We start from the raw sequence: 16,076 nt of genomic DNA on the forward strand, positions 1-16,076 counted from the left end.
GAGAGACAAAGAGAGACAGAGAGACAGAGAGAGAGCGCTCTATCTGCTGGTTCAATCCACAAATGCTGCAACAGTCAGGGCTGGACCAGGTCAAAGCCAGAATCCTGGATCTCCACCCAATCTCTCAGGCCGGTGGCAGGGGCCACCTGAAAGGCATCAGCAGAAAATAACCCTGATGGCACCTTGATATTGGACTTTGAGTCTCTAGAACTAAAAGAAAATTAATTTGTTCTGTATAAGTCACCCAATCTCTGTTACTCTCTTATGGAAGCTCAAGCTATCAATGAAGTTAAAGTATAAGTTAATCACAGAAATATCTCTGGGAAAGAAATAAACTTTTGGAAACTAACATACTTTTTATTTAAACTATTGATCAAAGAAGAAATCAAAAAAGAAATTATAAGATAATTAAAACTAATGAAAGTAAAATTAAAATACAACAATCAAAATTTGTGGTATAAAGCTAAAAATTCATAGAATAAAATATGCAGCATGAAATGCCTTTATTAAAATAAAATATCATACAAACTTTAAGTTCATAATTTCACAAAATACTATAAAATCAATCAACATCACCATTATGAACAAAAGGACTATTTAAAAAGATGAGCAAAGTAAATCCAAAATAATCGGAAGAAATGATAAAGATCAGAAGGGAAAAATTAATTGAAATAGTTAACAGAAAAAATCAATAAAAGAAAATAAATGAAATCAGAAGCTAGTTTCGAATATCTAGAAATCAAGGTATATTCAAATTAATCAGAAATTAAAAGATATAAATTATGAATACCATTAATGGAGGCAGTATTATCACTGGAAATTATATATATATATATATTTATGAATGTATGTATGATGAAGACTATAAATAAACCCATGCCAATAATTTTGACACCACATATAAATGAACAAATTTACTGAAATTCTAGAACTACCAAATTTCAGTCAAGAAGATATATATTACCTACATAGTCCTCTAATTTATATTTTGAATTTGTACTTAAAAATCTTCGTACTGGGAAAAAAACAGTAATATACAGAATTGTGATATTCTATCAAACACATAAGGAAAAGTTAATATCAATTCTATATAAATCATTTCATTGAGGCCGGCGCCGCGGCTCACTAGGCTAATCCTCCGCCTTGCGGCGCCGGCACACCGGGTTCTAGTCCCGGTCAGGGCACCGGATTCTGTCCCGGTTGCCCCTCTTCCAGGCCAGCCCTCTGCTGTGGCCAGGGAGTGCAGTGGAGGATGGCCCAAGTGCTTGGGCCCTGTACCCCATGGGAGACCAGGATAAACACCTGGCTCCTGCCATCGGATCAGCGCGGTGCGCTGGCCGCAGTGCGCCTACTGCGGCGGCCATTGGAGGGTGAACCAATGGCAAAAAGGAAGACCTTTCTCTCTGTCTCCCTCTACTGTCCACTCTGCCTGTCAAAAATAAAAATAAAAAAAAAATTATTTCATTGAAATGAGGAAGATGGAATAACCTCCTGCTCATTCTACAAGGCAAAACTTACCCTGATACACAAATCACAGGATATTACAAGTAAATTACACACCAATAACCTTTATAAACAAAGATGCAAATATCTTAAATAAAATTTTATAAAATAAAAACTAGCAAAATATAATTTATAACTCATCATATAAAACTAAAAACATCTTTTCAATGGGTGTAGTACAAAATAATAACAGCCATTTCTAAACAAATTTTAAAAGCATTCAGGAAATAGAGTAGAAAGTAATTCAATTAAACCAATGTTTAAACAAAGTAACTATGAAAAATACTGATCTAACAATGTATTCAATATATAAAAAATATTTTCCCTATAAGATCAGGAACAAAGCAAAGATATCTATTCTTTCTACTATTTTGCAACAACAAAGTGCATATCACACCCACTGCAATAATAAAAAAAAAAATCCAAAGAGGCCCAGATTTTGAAAGAAAAATTAAACTATGTTCATTCGCAGACAACAAGATTGGGTATGTATGAAATCTCTAATTGTGATAGATAATATAGAATACAGAAAAAGCAACATATAAGAATGAAATTGACTTCTTATGATTTTATTATTATTTATAGACCTTGTCTATATTCATGTGAAACAGTGGTATTTATAATTTTTAGTTGTTGAACATGTTAGTAGTGGATTAACCCTATGTTATAAAGTAAATTGAAAAAAAAAAGAAAATCTCAGAAAATCCACTTCTAAACAATCCCAAAGGTATAATTTATTTATTTATTTGACAGGCAGAATTACAGACAGTGAGAGAGAGAGAGAATGGGCTTCCTTCTGTTGGCTCATTCCCCAAATGGCCGCAATGGACAGAGCTGCACCAATCTGAAGCCAGGAGCCAGGTGCTTCCTCCTGGTCTCCCACATTGGTGCAGGGGCCCAAGCACCTGAGCCATCCTCCACTGCTTTCCCAGGCCGTAGCAGAGAGCTGGACTGCAAGAGGAGCAACCAGGACTAGAACCAGAGCCCATATGGAATGTCGGCGCTGCAGGCAGAGGAGTAACCTAGTGTGCCACAGCGCTGGTCCCCCAAAGGATTAATTTTTTAAAATCCAATTGTACAAATATTATTATACAAGTACACTAGCAATGAGCACATAACAATTGATATTTTAAAGTATTATTTACAATGGTATACAAATATATTTAGTGATAAATCTGCCATGTTGAAAATTTTTTTAAATGTCTAGAATAATTTTAAAAGATTAAATAAATATAGTAGTATAATTCATTCATTTCTGGAATACTCAGTACTGTTTAAAAGCTATTGATCCATAGCTTCAATTTAATTTCATTCAATATACTGGCAGTTTTTGTAGAATAATTTTATCAGTTTATTACAAAATTTATGTGGAAATGGAAAGGACCTAGAATAGCCAAAATAACTTTGAAAGTGAATTCAGTTAGAGGACGTAACCTACTCAGGTAGGTTTTTTCAGGTTTTGTTTTAAAGATATAGAGGTCAAGAAAATGTGTTTGGCATCAAGACAGATAAAGATTAATGGGATGTAATAGAGTCTAGAAATAGGCCCACATGTATATGGTAATTGATTTTGCCAAAGTACAAAGTGTACACTGTTGAAATATTTATAATTTCAATAAATGTCACCAGAATAATTGGATATCTATCTATAAAGAATGTTTTAGATCTTTTACTCACAAAACATAGAAAATTACCTAAAATGAAAACATAGTTCAAAATCTAAAATCTAATTTTTTTAAATCTAGAAGAAAACAAAGGAGAAAATATATGATATTGAATTAGTCAAAGATTCCTTAAATATGAAACCTAAATCATGATCTATTTAAAAATTATAAATTGTACCTCAGAAAATATATTCAATTATACTCTTCCAAATATTCTGTTCAAAGAAATAAAATAAAATACAGAGGGTAAAATGTTTTCCAATTACTTATCTGATAAAGGGCTTGTATCCAGAATGTATAAATAACTTTGTACCAGAATGTACAAGACATTTCAAACCCCTAATAACAGGAAAACAAACAACTCAATTCTAAAAAATGAGCCACAAACTGATATTTTATTCAGGCTAATTTTGGACCTAAATATGGGTTTGAAACTTCTATGAAGGTAATGCGATTTTTTAAAATTTCCTTTAAACCTGTTATTACTTTTTCACTGGCCACCCCTCACCAAAATTTGTGCCACAATACATATAAACTAAAACTAGCTACGAAAATATTATGGTATATTCATTTAGCTTATTATATATGTATATTAACTTGGTTAAATATGTTTTTAATTCTTATTTTGGACTCACCAGAATGAAAGCAAATAAAATAGTTATGTACCTATTATTTAGAATGTGAAAATCAAAGTGTTATAATTTTTAAGAACTTCATTTAATAGGTAAGGAAATTGAAGAGGGAAATTGACAGAGCATCTTTTTGAGAACATGGCAGTAATGGTAACAGATCTTAAGTTCTATCTTTTATTGACTTTAGTGGGTACATCGTCACATATAAGGATATTTCAAAATTTACATGGCAAATGAAATTAAAAGATAACTCTATTCTGAAAACCATAGTTTTTACATAATATGCATTTTCTATGAACATTTTGAAGACCCTTAAATATACAGAGAAAGACTGTGAAAGTACTTCAGGTGCACTTCTGAAGAGAAAAGATTATTTTCTGGGGAAAAAAGTGCTTATGGAGGCAGATGTTGTGGCACAGCAGTTTAAGCCATCACTTAAGACACCCACATACTATATCAGAGTGCCCATTTGAGCCCTGGATATGTGTGCTCCCTATCCAGCCTCCTGCTAATTAGCCTGGGAAGCAGAACAGTTTCCATACATACACATACATGTTAAGTATGTGAGATGATGGATGAGTCAACTGATTTGTAATGGGTTGTGTTATTAATTTGAATGTGATAATAACTTCATAATGTAAATGCAACAAATCATCACATTGTATATCATACATATATAATTTTTGTGTGTCAATTATGTCTCAATAAATCTGAAAGAATCAAGCTTTCAGTTTTGATTGAAAAGTTCTAAGAAAGAGAGCCAATGAGAGATAAATCAGCATTTCTTTTTTAATTGAGCTCTAATCTTCACTAGAGTCTGAATCATATTTCTTTCCTCCTCAGACTGTTTTCTTCTCCAGCTTTATGAAGATTGTTCCAAATTTCTTTTGGCTCTAAAATGGTGGTGCCATTAAATTTCCATTGCAGTTAACAATATCAGAGCAACTGAGCTTGCATTCCAAAGTTTCTGTGGCAAAATAATCTGAATTCACTAGGTCAGTAAATCCAACAACATAATTTTGTGTTTATCATCTTTTACCAGTGCCAGAATAGGACTGCGTTTGATAGGCAGTCTCTCAGAAAACAAAGCTGTTTGTTCCACATTCAGCTTCAAAAATTTGGTCTCAAGATATTTTTTGGAGAATATGTCTGTCTAGTATTTTACATGTGAGTGTGAACTCTCTACAGAACTGGCAAAAGACTGTTTTACTCTCCTTGAGTTCTTGAAAACAGTGTCTCTCACTAGGAACTTCTCTGTACCCCCATGTCCTTTACCAAGTCATCGTTGTTTGTGCTGTTTGAGCTTTCCTTAATGCCTCAAGTCTGCAAACAAAGTGGACAGCTCTTCAGGGGCTGCTGTCCCTTCAGCACTAAATACAAGCATTTAGAACAATAAAAGCTCTCCCATCCAAGTACTAACCAGGCCCGACCCTGCTTAGCTTCCGAGATCAGACGAGATCGGGCGCGTTCAGGGTGGTATGGCCGTAGAGCAACAGTTACAGCATGGCACGTTATTGAAACGTGCTCTGCCCCCAGGAACTTTTGCTCAGCTAGCAGAACTAATTGCCTTAACCAGAGCTCTAGATCACACAAGGGATTTTTAAGGCATCTTCACTCTGCATGGAGACCTTAGTCTTCTGGTAAGGTAAGAAGAGCCAACCAGGCTCTATGGAAAACATCAAGTATAGAAATGTGTGCTTGGTAAGAAAGGTTTAGAAGGAAAGAGTGTTGTTGGTAAGAAGGGCTAAAAAGGAAAGAGCTTTTTATATAAGGAAAGGACATGGTTTGTAAGAATGACTTTATCCTGATGGCTAGTTTACTCTAGACTGGAATGGAAATGGTGAAATGTTTAAAGTAAGTTGAAGAGGGTGTGTGGAAGTCACAAAAGGTTATAAGAAAAAGAAGTATTAAACATGCTAACTGCTGCTTCAGGGGGTATCTGTGCCATGCTCCAGGAAGAATGTTGTTTCTGGGTCAGACTGGACAGGTACAAACCCAAATTTGTACTTTTCCTGGACAATTCCAAACAGCTCCAGGACCAGGCCAAGTAGGGCTGGGATTTCTGGCCTAACATCTGGTCATGGAAATCTTGGCTATTTCCTCTCCTTGGCCCAATAACTTCTGTAATCTTGCTGCTTCTCTTTGGACCGTGTGTTTTTAATGCCCTTGTTCGTTTTGTCTCTAGCAGACTAAGAGCTGTTGAACTCCAAATTGTCGTCAGACAAGGCTTCCAGCCCATCCCACTGGACGACCTGAGCAGCCCCCTGGACCAAGCAGCACAGTCTTTCTAAGGCTACTGTCACATACCATAAGACAGATAGCAAGAGGAAATACCCAAATCTCCCTCGACGCCCACATGCCAGCTTTGAAGAAGTTACAGAAGATGGAACTTCATCCATAATCCCAAAAAGAATTTTGGGTATTACCTCTTGAGGGGGGAATGTTAGGTAGGAAGTCAGTTATGAGCTTATGTGTGTGTGACAGGCCTAAAGAGAAGACATCTATATGTATCTGCATCTCAAAGTCATCCTAACAATGTTTCAGGGGAAGCCCAGATTTCGCATCCTGCCTGCCCTGCCCCCTTCTACCTGATAACCTGCCAGGTGGAGGCCCTCACCCCTCCTGCTTCCTGCCTGATAAATCTTCCACAATCTCCCAGGTGCAGCCCAGTATCTGCATCTCAAACACCCTGCTCCCTTCCTCAGGTCTGATAACATTTGCATCCATAAAGTCCTTTGTTTCAGACCTTCAAGAGAAGTTTTTCTATTTACATCCAAAAAGCCCTTTGTTCCAAGAGGAGCAGAGGTGGGGAAGCAAGACCCATCTCCTTAAAACCCCCAGCCTCAACTGGACTGCGCGCTCAGCTCTCTGCATGTTTGCTGAGCCGCCCGCCTGGCCTGGCCGGGTGTACTCTCCACTCACCCATGCAGCCCCCCCCCTCCCCCAGTCTGAGGGACTGGGCACTCTCTCTCAGGCCCTGTCTGGAGAGGTGCCCATCCGTCCTTACAGATGTTCCTTCTTAATAAACCTTGCTATTTTACCTCCCACTACAAAAAAAAAAAAAAAAGAACAATAAAAGCTCGTGCATCTGTTGATAGGTTTTCAAAAATCCTGGAAAAGTCCAGTTGTCACTGACAACCAAACTAGTGGGAGCACATGTGGATTCTGAAATTCAGTAACTGGATCAGATTATTGAGAGTGAACTGGAACACCTTAAATAAATTAGCATTTGTGAATCTTCTGTACCGTATGTAATTGAGATGTAACATGTTCCTAAAAATAGCTAAAGTGAATAAAAATATTGACAGACAGGTGTTTCAATAGTTTCAATAAATATGTAGATGACATATGGATAAATTCTTCATATAATATTACCCACATCTTATAGGGTAGCACTTTAGTATTTGTAATTTTTTGAATACAAAACTTATTCAAAACTAGATTACACTAGGTGACACTGTAGATGTGTATCCAAAGTAAAGATGATCTGAAAACAACTGAGGAAGGTGGTTATATGTCCCTTTCCCTTCTGTTTAGTAACAGATTTCCAGGCTATGTAGTACAACCTACTTCCAGCTCACAGCGAAGCATTGTAAGCAAGTAACAATTACTGATAGAATAGCAATTATAGCAATTATAGCCCACACAATTCATTACCTCTTTTACATGTGTTCTTTTGTTTTATAACTAAAAGAAAACAAAACCATGATTGGATACCCAGGCTTGTATCACCAAAGCTATAAATTCTTGAGTTATATTCTGAGCTACCATTTGGTGCTACGACTTGTGGGCTCTGTTTATCTGTGTGCTGCTCTGTTTTGACTAAGGGTATAAGGAGTGTTCCAGACAAACAGCTTGTCTGCTTCCTCTTAAAGCTTACTTTGTTCTTTGAAAGCACAAACTTACTTTCTTTGGTCATGTTTTTAAAACCATATCAATTCTGACTTTAAATTTGAAACTAACATAAATTTTCAGAACTTTTTTTTCTTACTTCTTATTGTTAGTGCAATAAAATGCTCCATCTCCAAGAAAAACACAAATATAAGAGGCCTTCCAAATACCTAATTTTTAAAACTTTTAAATAAATCAATACCATATGGATTTTCTTTCCCTTACAATATATGTTTTAAGAAATCTCTAGAAGAAAATGTGTTGCATTTTTACCTAAAACAAAATCTGTCAAGAAATGCTTTCAGCTGCTCAATATACTGCGCTTTCTTCACTCTCCAGGTATCCAATAACTCTTTTTTGCCCTACTATAAATCATCTGTTAAAGATGGATGAGTGCTCCAGATTAGGGGAAGTTTGTCAGCTGTAAAGACAAGAAGCCTACAACTACCATTACTTTTTCAGAATAAAGTCTCTAAAATACTACAGAGAAGACACTTGGATGCAAATCAATGGGTAATACACTGTTTTGATTTTTAAAGACTGATTTACAGGGGCTGGTGCTATGGCATAGCAGGTAAAACTGCTGCTTGCCATGCCAGCATCCCATAAGGGCACCAGTTCAAGTCCTGGCTCCTCCACTTTCCAATCCATCTCCCTGTTAATGTGCCTGAGAAGGCAGAGGAAGGTGGGCCAAGTGCTGGGTCCCCTGCATCCGCATGGGAGACCCAGAAGAAGCTCCAGGCTCCTGTCTCTTCCCCTCTCCCTCTGTAACTCTGCAATTCAAATAAATAAATAAATTGTTAAAAAATAAGATTTAGTCTTTCATTTGAAAGACAAAGAACAGAAAGAGGGAAGGAGAGAGAGAGAAGGAGGGAGAGGGAGAGGGAGAATCTCTTCCATCTGCTGATTCACTCTCCAAATGTCCATAACAGATGGGGCTGGGTCAGTCTGAAGCTAGGAGCTGGAACCAATATTCAATGCCAGCATCAGAGGCAGTGGATTTACCTTATATGCCACAACACTGCCTCCTGTTTTGATATTTTAAAAGAATACAGAAAGTATTTTAATTTATCACACTTTTCTTAGGTGTTCATCATAAATTCAAGCAGGATGGAAAACCAGGAATATAGCAGTATGTGATCTTGATGAAGTTCTTCTATACTCCATTTCTTTATTGGTTGTATAAAGATAATGTGGATTGTGTTGATGGCATATTTCCTGGTTGTGTCTTCCTACTGTAGTGCCCTATATTATGAATTTCCATTGAAAAATAAATATGAATTTTCATTGAAAAATGAACCTGCCACCTGTAGTGCCAGCATCCCAGATGGGCATCAATTCAAGTTAAGTCCCGGCTGCCTCACTTCTGATCCAGCTCTCTATTATGGCCTGGGAAAGCAGTGGAGGATTGCCCAATTGCTTGGGCCCTGCTTCCGCATGGGGTACCCAGGAGAAGATCCTGGCTCCTGGTTTCGGATCAGTGCAGCATTGGCCATTGCAGCCATCTGGGGAGTTAACCAGCGGATGGAAAAAAAGTCTCTCTTTCTCTCCCCCACCCCGCTTCTGCCTCTCTGTAACTCTGCCTTTCAAATAAATAAATAAATAAATCTTTAAAAAAAATGAGTTCAACAAATCATAAAAAAATGTTCCTCAACAGTAGACACAAGGGCTGTAAACAATCATCGAAACTCAATATGTCTATTTCCTTCCTAAACATTATATTTTTGATACTCAAATGGTTACCACAGATCAGGGAAAACATATGGTATTTATCTTTGGGGAACTGGTTTATTTCACTAAGTATACTGGCTTCCAGTTGCAACCATTTTGCTGCAAAAGAAAGAATTTCATTTTTTTTTTCCTGCTGGGTAGTATTCCATAATGTATATATGCCACATTTTTTTTTTTTTTTTGGACAGGGATAGTGGACAGTGAGAGAGAGAGACAGAGAGAAATGTCTTCCTTTGCCATTGGTTCACCCTCCAATGGCCACCGTGGCCGGAGTGCTGCGACCAGCACACCATGCTGATCTGAAGGCAGGAGCCAGGTGCTTCTCCTGGTCTCCCATGGGGTGCAGGGCCCAAGTACTTGGGCCATCCTCCACTGCACTCCATGGCCAAAGCAGAGAGCTGGCCTGGAAGAGGGGCAACCGGGACAGAATCCGGCACCCCAACTGGGACTAGAACCTGGTGTGCCAGCCGCCACTAGGCGGAGGATTAACCTGTCGAGCCATGGCACCAGCCAAATTTATTTAACCAGTCATCAGTTAATGGACAACTGGGTTGATTCTATATTTTAGCTATTGTGGATTGAGCTATAATAAACACGTGGGTACAGATAACTCTTCCATATGCTGATTTCATTTTCATTGGGTAAATTCCTAGGATTGGAAATGCTGAGTAGTAAGATATATCTATTTTCAGATTTCTGAGGAATATCCATACTGTCTTCCATAATAGCTGTACTACTTCACATTCCCACCTACAGTGGATTAAGGTATGTTTTTCTCCACATCCTCACCAGCAGTTATTGCTTGTTGTTTTCTGTCTGACAGCCATTCTAACTGGGATGATGTGAAACATCATTATGATTTTGATTTGCATTTCTTTGATGGCTAGTAATCCTGAGCATTTTTTCATGTGTCTGTTAGCCATTTGAATTTCCTCTGAAAAATATCTGTTCAAGTCTGTTGCCAATTAGTTTGCTGATTGTTTGTTTCATTGTTTTTGAGTTTATTGAGCTCTTTTCTGGATGTTAACCCTTTATTAGTTGCATAGTTTACAAATATTTTGTCCCATTCTGTCAGTTGCCTCTTCACTTTGCTGAGTATTTCTTTTGCAGTACAGAAGCCTCTCATTTGTAATCCCATTTGGCAATTTTGGCTTTGATTGCCTGTGTTTCTGGGGTCTTTTTCAATAAGTCTTTTCCTATGCCAGTATCTTACAGAGTTTCCCCAATGTTCTCCTCTAGTAATTTGATGTGATCAGGTCATAGATTCAGATCCATTATCCATTTTGAGTTGATCTTTTTATAAGGAGTAAGGTAGAGGTATTGTTTTATACTACTGCATGTGGATATACAATTTTCCCAGTACCATTTGTTGAAGAGACTGTCCTTTCTCTAAGGGATAAGTTTAGCTCCTTTGTCAAAGATTATTTGGTTGTAGATGTGTGAATTGACTTATGGAGTTTCCATTCTTTTCCATTGCTCTACATGTCTATTTTCATGCCAGTACCAGGATGTTTGTACTAGAAGTGTCCTGTAGTATGTCTTGAAGTCTGGTGTTAAGATTCCTCTGGCTTTGTTTTTGTTGTATATGATTGCTTTAGTCATTCCAGGTGTAGTTATTAACTATTAATGTTAATTTATAGCTGTTATTTTTATTTCATTTACAAACTCATTTTCTGGTGAAGTGAAATGCTCCTATGCTGAAGTCATCTAACATTGCACTAAGGTATCAATATAGCACAATAAATGTTTATATTATGGAAAAAGCAATGAAGATCATCCGCTGCAAATTTTTCATTATATGGGAAAGGCAGATGAGAATCAAAAGTGATATAGTGTGTAACTCATTTCCCTCACACATAGTACAAAATGGGCACAGTGGGTGTAAGAATGGTGTGCCTTTTGGATGAATTTGTCTTTTAGAGTAGTCCACCTAAGGCTGTAGACTGTCAGGAATTTGCGAGCGTTACTGCTTCTACAGATAATGACCTGTTTTCTGAGCACTTTAGTCCAAGAGCCACCAATATGTTTTCTTAAATTCTCCCTAATATACACATCATAACAACACTAGCAATAGTGTGCTTCTATCTTAATTCTGACTCTTCAAACTTGCTACTTTTCAAAAGATATATGCATGTATGTGTGTATTTAAAATGCAGAGTGACAAAGAGAGACAGAGAGAGTGAGAAAGAGATGTCTTCCATGGCCACCAACTGCCTAAGCTATGCCAAACCAAAGCAAGGATCCCAGAACTCCATCTGAGTCTTCCACATAGGTGGCAGGGGACCAAGCACTAGGGCTATCTTCTACTGTTTCCCAGATGCATTAGCAGGAAGCTAGATTAGAAAGCTGAAAGCCCAGTGGCCAAGATTCAAACTAGCATTGTAATATGGAGTGTGGGCATCACAAGCAATGGTTTAACCACCTTTGCCACAACACCAGGCCCAAATTACTGTTTGTATGCATGAGAACCATCTGCTCCCATAGATAATTGCTACAGGAGAACTCACAGGAGAAGCAGAGAAATTAGAGTCTTAAATCCTATCAAAGGATGCTGAAGTTCTTCAGTCCTCTGATCCTGTTATATCATATGCATAACTAAATATTCTGAGTTACAACAACCTGAAGCAAAATATAAACATCACAATAAAATCTTAAACAGCATTTTGATCCAAATTTCATCCCTGTGGACTCTTCCACACACTTCCAGAAACCCTTAAGCATTTTCATCGAGACATTCATCTTCTAGGGCACTGTTACCATTCCTCCTCCTCTGTTTCTGCAGCTGCTAACTCTTACTAGAAGTTCCATTTCTAGCGCTCAGGAGAAAGGAGTATTGCATTCGTTACCCACCAGTAGTTCATGATGTTTGCACTGAAGATGGCAGTGTCTTTTTTTTTAGTACAGGTAGGTACTCACGCTCAAGGAGTTATGGTAGCAGGTAGCTTTCAAACTGAAGGCTCTCCTACCAAACAGCTCACCAGTTCAGCCACTGAAATTTATTAACATCTCATTTATGACCAGTTAATTATGGTCAGCCTAATAGCTTTACTGTCTCCTATATTTTGGCAATTTTCACTTTTGGATTCAGAAATGAGTCCATTGGTGCTACACCACAACACATTCTGAATGAAGCCCTGAGTTCAGAATTGTCTCTCCCTGACTCTGACTCTGTTTAAACTCTGCTGCCAGAATGCTCTTTCCCATAGCAAGAATCTTTTCCTGGAACTTTGCCTTCTTTCTCATGCGGACTATCACTATTTAATACACCAGTGTATATTTAAACTCAAACCTAATTATAGTTGAGATATAAGATTTACCTCTTAATAAGTGTAGCATCCTCACATTAGGGTGCTGCATATAACGACATTGCTTAACCCACTCTTTATGTAGAAAAGTCAGAAATCAATCATAATAAATTGTCCTCACCAATATTATCAATGCTATCATCATCATAAGGTTACACTGATAACATAAAGAAATGTTTAGCTATGTCCCTTATATTTAAAAATCAGTATCTATTTTTACAGATGGAAGTCTAACTCATTTCTCCCCACTTTGTCTAACTCTTCTAAGTCCTTCTACATTTTTTCTTCTCTTCCCTGGTGTCACTGGTACCTCCCAATTTAGTAAACCAGTGAATTTAATTAATGAGCTTTCACTCTTCCTTCCAGATCATTAACAAAGGTATTAAATAAAAACAGTCTTAACACCTTTCCCTGCATCTTCCCGCTGGCTACTGCCTCCCACCTGTGCACACTGCTATACATTATCACCATTAATTTAAAATTCTTTAGCCAAAAGCAGTCACAGCTGGGCCTATCCGTGTGCTTTTTTTAAATAGACAGTAAATGTATTAGTGAATCTCTATACTTTTGGTAATTTATCCAAGGATAGAATGTGAAAATGGAGAAAATGTATCTAATACATCATTATGTATGACTTGTTTCATCAATTAAATCCTAAGAAAAATATTATAGAAAAATATCTTTTGGCTCTCTTCTGTTTGTCAAATTATTGTTAATGTTTACTTATTTATTTGAAAGCCAGAGTGGCAGAGAGAAAGGGAAAGAGGGAGAAATAAATAGATCTTCCAATCACTGGTTCACTCTCCAAAACATCTATAACAGCTAGGCCAAGGCCAGTCTCATGTCAGAAGCTAGTAAGTCTATCAGGTCTCCCATGAACATAAAACAAATACAGATATTTGAGCCATCATCTGACATCTCCCAGGTGCATTAGTAGGAAGCTGCATGGACAGCATGGACATGGGAGTTCTGGAACAAGTCCCAGATTGTGACCTAATCTTCTGTGTCATAAATCCTGCTCCTTCTTATCAAATCTTAAACTGAATTCTCCATATTCGATTTTTCCTCTTCTCAATACCTTAATATTTGCATTACTTCATATTTTCCCATTTCAAATTCAATCCTAGGAAAGGATTTTGAAGAATCACTCTATTTTTTATTCTAGAAATATTTGGTGCCTATAATATATATATATATATATATACATATTCCTATTTTTCAAAAAATAGGCATTGGTCTTACAAAAGTGAGCAAGAGGCAAAACAACCTATACCAGAATAAATAGCTCTCTAAAAATAAACTAAGCTTGTAAACAGATAAAGATGTGACATTTAGGTGGTAACACATGCCATATAGAATACTAAACCTGTTTAAGAGATACAAGGAGTGTCAGGCTGGGGAAGGGAGTTATTATCAAATATTTTGGTTAAAAACGTCTTCATTGATTAAGTGACTTTTAAGCATAGAAACAAATGAAGTGAAAAAATAAGCCATGTGACTACTGGGGAAACAACATACCAGTGAGAGGAAAAGAAAGTGCTAATGTCCTAAACCTGAACATGACTAAGTTCAAGAGTAAGTTGACCAGCATGAAAAGAGGGAACTCAATCAGCAGATGAATGCTAGAAGAGAAGGCTGAAAAAATTAACAGGAGGCTCAGATTATAAAAAACTTTCTAAGCCATGTTATGGATTTATTATTTTCCAGATTGAGACAGAAACCCATTTTGAGTAAAGGAACACTAATGACATGACATGAAAACAGTGTTCTTCATCATATGTAGAAGATTCACCTAAAAATCATGTTAACATGCAAAGGCTGATTCAGCGAGTCTACAGTGTAAGCCCCCAAATCCTACAGTTCTGAAATGCCTCTCTGGTCATGCTGGTATTTTTTCAGTAGACTTCTTCTTGGGTAGCAAAACCCTCTATAAATGGTTCTCAAAAGGTGGTCCCCACATCAAAGCAAAACACTTTTTTATTTTTTTTTTACTTATTTGAGAGCGAGAGAGAGATAATCTTCTATCCATTGGCTAATCTTCCAAAGGCCCACACAGTGAGACTGGGCCATTTCAAAGCCAGTAGCCTGAAACTCAATGTGAGTCTCCCACATGGGTGGCAAGGACTTGAACATTGGAGCCATCACAAGCTACTCCTCAAGATGTGCATTAGCAGGAAGCTGGAACAGAAGCTGAGTAGCTAAAACTCAAATCAGGCACTCCTATATGGCATATGGACATCTTAACCACCACACCAGAGCTTTTATCAGAAGTTTATGCTTTAGCAAGAATTCCAGGGTTTCTCATAAATGGTAAAATTTGAGAATCATATTATATATATATATATATATATATATATATATATATATATAACCTATTAAGAAAATACTGTAGGAAGGCAAAGAGAAGCAAGGAGATCAGTTACAAATGATTGTGAGAAGATAAAACAAATTGTAACTTAAAGGCAGGATTTTTTTTTTTTTTTTGGTGGATGTGCCAAAAAGTGGCTCAATTTTGGAAATATTTTGAAAATGAAGTAGAACACAAGAATTACATGAGACTAAAATAAATCAAGGGTCTCCCTGAGATCCTTGTTTCAGTAATTGAAAGTGTGGAGTTACCATTTACTGTCAACTAGAATGCTGTAGTAGAAATGGAATGAACACCAGAGAAAATCAAGAATCTTATTTGAATCTCTTAAGTCTGAGATGTATTCTAGACATATCCAAATAGAATATGGGCTTTTGAAAAAGTGACTACAGGAATTAGGGGAGAGAGTTAAAGGCAAGAGATAGAATCAGTGCTCGCTTCGGCAGCACATATACTAAAATTGGAACGATACAGAGAAGATTAGCATGGCCCCTGCGCAAGGATGACACGCAAATTCGTGAAGCGTTCCATATTTTTTAAGAGAGAAAAACTGCCAGCCCAGAATATTATATCCTGCAAAGCTCTCATTTGTGAATGAAGGTGAAATTAAGACCTTTCACAGCAAACAGAAATTGAAAGAATTTGTCGCCACTCGTCCAGCCCTGCAAAAGATGCTTAAAGACGTGTTACATACAGAAACACAGAAACACGGTCACCAATATGAAAGAAGGTAAAGGAAGGAAACCTCAGAGCAAAAGATCACAGGAATCTCAAACCAGATATTAGAAAATATCTTTGGCAAATGGCAGGGCAAAGTTACTCCTTCTCAATAGTCACATTGAATGTTAATGGCTTGAATTGTCCAGTTAAAAGACACCGATTGGCTGATTGGATTAAGGAACAAAACCCATCCTTTTGCTGCTTACAAGAAACCCATCTATCCAACAATGATCCATACAAGCTGAGAGTGAAAGGCTGGAAA

At 37.2% G+C, this 16,076-nt stretch overlaps 1 non-coding gene and 1 pseudogene across 1 annotated transcript; one reads left to right on the forward strand and one right to left on the reverse strand.

The window, feature by feature from the left end:
• Window positions 1–4,599: 4,599 nt before the first annotated feature.
• On the reverse strand, window positions 4,600–7,718 carry LOC133770995 (thioredoxin domain-containing protein 9-like; annotated as a pseudogene).
• Window positions 7,719–15,524: 7,806 nt separating this feature from the next.
• Window positions 15,525–15,631, forward strand: LOC133772143 (U6 spliceosomal RNA). The gene has a single exon (XR_009867744.1). It is a non-coding gene; the product is annotated as a U6 spliceosomal RNA (small nuclear RNA).
• The last annotated feature ends 445 nt before the right edge of the window (window positions 15,632–16,076 follow it).

The sequence above is a fragment of the Lepus europaeus genome, chromosome 12, assembly GCF_033115175.1.
Source record: "Lepus europaeus isolate LE1 chromosome 12, mLepTim1.pri, whole genome shotgun sequence".
NCBI classification, from domain to species: Eukaryota; Metazoa; Chordata; class Mammalia; order Lagomorpha; family Leporidae; genus Lepus; species Lepus europaeus.